The sequence below is a fragment of the Chionomys nivalis genome, chromosome 1 (assembly GCF_950005125.1).
Source record: "Chionomys nivalis chromosome 1, mChiNiv1.1, whole genome shotgun sequence".
NCBI classification, from domain to species: domain Eukaryota; kingdom Metazoa; phylum Chordata; class Mammalia; order Rodentia; family Cricetidae; genus Chionomys; species Chionomys nivalis.
This window is the reverse complement of record NC_080086.1, coordinates 960951-966950: the sequence shown is the minus strand read 5'-3', so window position 1 is coordinate 966950 and position 6000 is coordinate 960951.

The following is a 6000-nucleotide window of genomic DNA, read 5'->3' as shown; positions in this document are numbered from 1 at the left end:
TCCTAGTGTCTCCCCGCCCTTCTTCCCAGCATCCTCTGTGCCTGGAAATCCTGCCTAGTTATTGACTGTTAAGCTTTTGATTAAACCAATCAGAGTGACACATCTTCACAGTGTACAAAAAGATTATTCCACAATAACATTGATTCTAATAGTTGGTATCAATCCATATTTTCCTGGTCACCCTGGCTGACCACCTTGGTCTCTTAATTCTCCTCCTCTTGGCCCCAACAGTTTGCTTTTGTATCCTTAATAGTATGGCTAGCAGTTTTAGAAAAAGAATCGATTTGGTAAAACTACTAGTCCTAAGAGGACAATCTATTCTTCTTTCCCAGGATGAGTACATGATTTGACTCATGCCCATTGTATTAGTTAGGGTTTCTTTAAGGACAGCCTTACAGAGACTAGCCAGGAGACAATTTATACATTGATCTCTAGCAAGAATGTTTCCCAGGGTGTTGTAGTTCCATTTGGGGTTCTGGTTGGAGACGACCTCATCCCTGACAGAGTGGGCAGTATTAGTTTGGTGAATTTCATCTGCATGTGCCCTAGCCTGGTAAGTTCCAGACTTACCTGCCCTCTTCTGGGAGAAGGTTGTTGGTGAGAATCATGTAAATGTCATCGAAGGTGAGGTTGTAAGGTTGGGTGATATATTGTAACTGTATAAGCTCCTAACCTCTTTTCTATTTAAGAGAGAGAGAGAGAGAGAGAGAGAGAGAGAGAGAGAGAGATCACTTACTTAATGGGAAAGTTTCTATGCAGCAACCTCCGGTAAAGGATGAAAAGACCACCTCAGCTAAACTGCCCCCCTCCTCTGGGAACCAGGAACCTGATAATCACCCATGCGTGCACTAAAAACTTTGGGTACTTTCCCCTGGAACTCTCCATCCTCTTTGTAGTTTTTCTTCAATAGACCCAGTTCTTCAATAGAACTGGGGCAAAATGACCTGCAGATGACCTGCAGATAGATGTTTCTCCTTGTTTAACAAACCCAGCAATCGCCACAGCAACGACCCATCATAGTTAGCTGACCATTAAATGAGCTAGTCACAATAGCTGACAAATGACTTCTGTACCTTCCCCTTTTTGATACTGCATTCCCCCTTTTGATTCTGCATTCCCCAGTTTTGGTTCTGCGGTTTTTCTCTTTAAAAGAAGCCTGTAATAGCTTTTCGATGTCCTTCTCCTCCCAAAGTTGGGGAAACTCTGTTGGGGCAGGAATAAAAATTCCTCTTGCTTTTGCATCAACTGCGGTGTGCGGATGGTCTCTTGGGGTGACTCCTCCTCAGTGATTGGACTTTAGGGTTCAACGGGGAGAACTGGGGCTTGGGGGCGGTTCCATGGTAGAGCAGACATGAGTAGCAGGAGTACTGAAGGCTGCCAGTGGGCTAAAATTGGGTACCAGAGAGGAATGATTAGGGTGGCCTGCTGCTGGAGAGGGAGAAGGGGAGACTGGGGGGCTGGAAGAAGAAAAGGAGCTGAGGGTTGAGGCCAATAAGGGGGAAGCTTGACAGCTGGATCAGAAATGGCTTGTGCTTCATTGCTAGGAGGAGTTAGGTGGGGAAACAGGAAGACAGGAAGAACGGAGATAAGAGAAAACTAGAATGTAGGGAATGGGGACTCTCCATTTCCACTATCTAAATGATTTGAGTACTATTTGGATCTAGCTGTGGTTAAGTGGTCATTTTGATTGGTTATCTAAGGGATATTGAGGCCAAATTTACTTTAATCTGGGCCACACCTTCTGTTGGAAGCAGACCTTGATAGACCCAGGTCCCAGCAGATCCATAGTCCTAGCACAATCCCTGGGCACCTGGCACTGAACCTAGAGACAGTGAAAGAAACATGCCCCAGATCTGGGACCTGATCCAGCAAAAGAAACACTTTATCCCTGCACCCAGAGCCAGAGAAAAACACCCTGACCCTGAAATCAGAGTCAAAGGAACATACTTTGCTCCTAGAACCAGAGCCTGTTGAAATTTGCCCTGGTCTTAAAATTAGAGCCTAAAGGATAAAAAGGGTCAGAGAAAGAATTTTGGTCCTGAAATCAGAGTCATCTCTGTAAATCAAGCTCAAAACAGCATCTTTATTAACCAAAGATAATAAAACATATTCACAGCGTGAGGGTGTGTGTGTCCCACATCTCATCTCCGCCCCTGGCATGAAACCAACCAATCTCTGGATAGGAAAAACTGACCAATCCCTGAGTAGGAAAGGAGGATTCTCTAGTAGAGAGGCATGACCTTTCCCCTACCGTAGCCCAGGGAAATAGTAACCTCTAGTCTACAGATGCAACTCCTCACAGATCTTAGCCTAGGGAAGTAGTAACCTCTAGTGTAGAGGCGTGGCCTTTCCCTGACATCAGGGGCTCCTCCACCTTATGGGAGGAACTAATCAGAAGTTGGTAGTCCCCTCACCCCATAGGGGGCAGCCAATCCCAAGCCTTCCCCTCTATAAAAACCCCCTCCCAGGTTGGGGTCCCTTCTGCTGCTCTGGATAAACGGGGAGACCCAAGTTAACTTGCTATAAAGACTCTGCTTTTGCATCAGATTTGGGTTCATGGTCATTGAAAGACCTGGATAAATCCAGACCTCCCCAGCGGGAAGAAAATAGCCAAAAATCCAAGCAGGAAGAGAAGAATCAAAAATCTAGGATTGACTGTGTTTCAGGAACTAGCTGAAGATAAAGTTAGATTGTAATCTTGAGAATAATCTTGAGAAACAGGGAGTTTCCCCCTTGTGATTTTAGGAACTAGCTGATTATGACCTTGAGAGGCAGGGAGTTGTCCCCTTGTGACTTTCTGTGACACCCTCCCTGCCCCTATTATTGGGTTGTGGTTTCTTCCTATAAAAACCCCTTCTCCAGGTCACTCGGGTCTCGGCCCCAGTGCATTGGTTCCCATCTCATCATTAAAGCCTCGTGTGGTTGCAGCAAGGACGGTCTCTCCTGAGTTACTGGGGGGGTCGAGTTATCCCGAGACTTGAGTGAGAGTCTCCCCAGCACTGGGGGTCTTTCAGTCATATTTTGGGGATCCAGACTTTGGGTGTAACAATATAAGTGAGAGGTACAGGAACCACAGATTCAGTGAGTCCGTAGCCCTAGCACAACCCCCAGTAGCTCTCTGGGTTCAGAGTCAGGGAAAGAAACACACCCTGAAAATGGGACCAGAGCCAGGGGAAGAGAGACACTCCAACCTAGAGCTGGAGAAAACTCCCCAGACCCTGAAACCAGGATCAAAAGAATGCACTAGCCGGGCAGTGGTGGCGCACGCCTTTAATCCCAGCACTCGGGAGGCAGAGACAGGCGGATCTCTGTGAGTTCGAGACCAGCCTGGACTACAAGAGCTAGTTCCAGGACAGACTCCAAAACCACAGAGAAACCCTGTCTCAAAAAACCAAAAAAAAAAAAAAAAAAAAAAAAGAATGCACTAAGCTCCCAGCATACCAAAGGTTTTCACCCTGGTCCCAAAATTAAGAGTCAAAAAGATAAAAAGAACCAAAGAAAGAAACACAGTTTGGCTCCAGAATTGGATCCACCTCTGCCCCTGACACAAAACCAGCCAATCCCTGAGCAGGGAAAACAGACCAATCACTGAGTCCCTGAAGGCTTTGAATTCTCCACAGACAGTTACTTGCAGTTGGAAATTCTCCCTCAGGCCTGGAAATCCCCTTACATGACAGGGAGAAGCCAATCCCAAGCCTGGAAGTCTGGAATTCCCCTCACCCCACTCAGGGCAGCCAATCACAAGCCCAGAGGCCTGGACTTCCCCCAAGTCTCTTCCTCTATATAAACTCCCACTTTTCAGTGCTGGGGAAGGGGTTTCTCCTGAGCTGTTGCTGCTGTCCCCCCTGCCAGCTGGACGAAGGGACCTGAGTTAACTTGCAATAAGGACTTTTTGCTTTTGCATCAGGGGATGGTCTCATGGTGATGCTTGGGGATCTGGACTTTGGGGGTAATCAGCAAGAGGCTTCTTTATTAATCACAAGTGCCTGTGGGTGACTCATCAGCAGCTTTGGCTATAGCAGTTCTGGCTAGCTGAGCACACTGAACAAACTTAACCAGCTTTTATAGGATTTTACAGGTTACATAATGGGGAGGCATAGCAACAGCAATTTCATTGGTTCTTTAAATGGCGGGCTTAGCTCAAGCTGGGGACAGCCCAGTGTCTGTCCTTAAATTTCCCTGAAAAACCGCAAGGCTAGATCAAGCATACTTCAGCAAGTTGACAGTTTCGATAAAGTGTCCCAGGGGGCTGATTATTCCCTCTCCTTTGCCCAGTCAGTGAGTCTGCAACCCATAGATATCCTGTTTTAGCATCTGCTGAGCCTCGGGACTTTCCGTCTATAGCTCAGCTAAGTTTAGCAAATGTTAACAGGGTACTTGGGTACGGGGGTCTTCCGGGGGTCTTTCAACATAAGGACCATGAAAGGAAGAAGGAGTGTTCTTCCCTGCTTGTTCTCACCTCCATCAGCACATCCATTCCTGCTTCGAGATCTCAGCAGACCAGCTGAGACACCCAGCCTTGTGGGACTGAGCAGCTACTAGATTCTTGGGCTTTCCATTCACGACTTTCCATTGTTGGACTATAGCCTATAAGTCAACCAATAAATTTCCATATGTGTGTGGAGAAAGAGAGAAATTCATTAATTCTGTGACTCTCGGGAACCCTGACTAATACAACTATCATAAAAGCCATGAGGGCACAGAGAAGCTGTGGGATTACAGGAGGGGGAGGCAGAAAGGGGAGCAGGATAATAAAGGGTCACAAAAGCCCAAACTGGCCTAAGGAAAACAGGATTATACCTCTGAGGGTAGGAGAAATGGAGTCACAGCTGTAAAGATTGTGGCTGGGGGTACATCCATCTCCACGAGTACCAGAGGGGGGGGCAGATGCTCGCTGGATGCTTCTTCCAACTCAGGCAAGAGTTCACACTGACCAAAGGGGAAAGTTAGTGAATTAGCCTTGGTGGATGAGGTGACATGAGATGGTGAGCTGGAAGGTGAGTCTGTTGGGGTGGGCTGGAGATGAGAGAGAGGGTCCCAGTGTGGCTCAGATCCCAAGAAGGAACACAGTCACCAGGAGAGCCAATTGGCATCATCACAGCAATGCAAGGGTTTCCAGCACAAGGGCATCTTGGCAGTTAGGAGCCAAGGAATATCATGTAATCAAGCCATGTAATCTCACACAACAGATTTATTGGGGAGAACAGAATGGCTTCTCCTTCTGAACAGAAAGAGAGACGGCAGAGGGCTGGAGGGAGGGAAAGGCTTTTATATGGCTCTTGGAGCATGTGTTGTGAATTTAGTGGGAAAGTATAAGATAGAAACATTGGTTGGGCCAGGAGGTGGTGGCGCACACCCTTTAATCCCAGCATTTGGGAGGCAGAGGCCGGAGAATCCCTGTGAGTTCAAGGCTAGCCTGGTCTACAAGAGCTAGTTCCAGGACAGCTTCCTGTTACACAGGGAACCCTGTCTCGAAAAATCAAAAAAAAAAAAAGAAGAAAAAACATTGGTTGGCCTTCCATGCTGAGTCATGGGTGGTGGGGTGGTGGGATGGGGATTTCCAAGTCTCTGAGCTCTAGGTCAAACCCAGGACAGCGTGTTTTCCCTTTGGCCTTTGCCTTGGTCTTGAGATCAAGTCAGAGTCAAGGTGTTTTTTTTCCTGGCTCTTTTTCACCACAGTTATGTCTCCAGCTAGAGGGCTACACTGCATTGCAGCAGTTGGTACAAAAGAGGTACATGCATTTACCTCACAATCTTGTTCAGTGATTCCCCCAGGTTCTATGACTAATGAGCAGCAGCATTGAGACCCAAGGTTCAAAGGCACAGGAACTACATATGACAAGAACTATGACACCCGCCCCTTTCATTCTTTAAACTGAATCTTAATCTGGCAGAAACAGCAGCAGGTAGCTCAGTAGGATTGGGTTTAAAGAGAAAAATGGGAAAGTCTGTGATATGAGTTGATAAGTCTCGATTGGTCATGTTTAGCCAAATAGAATT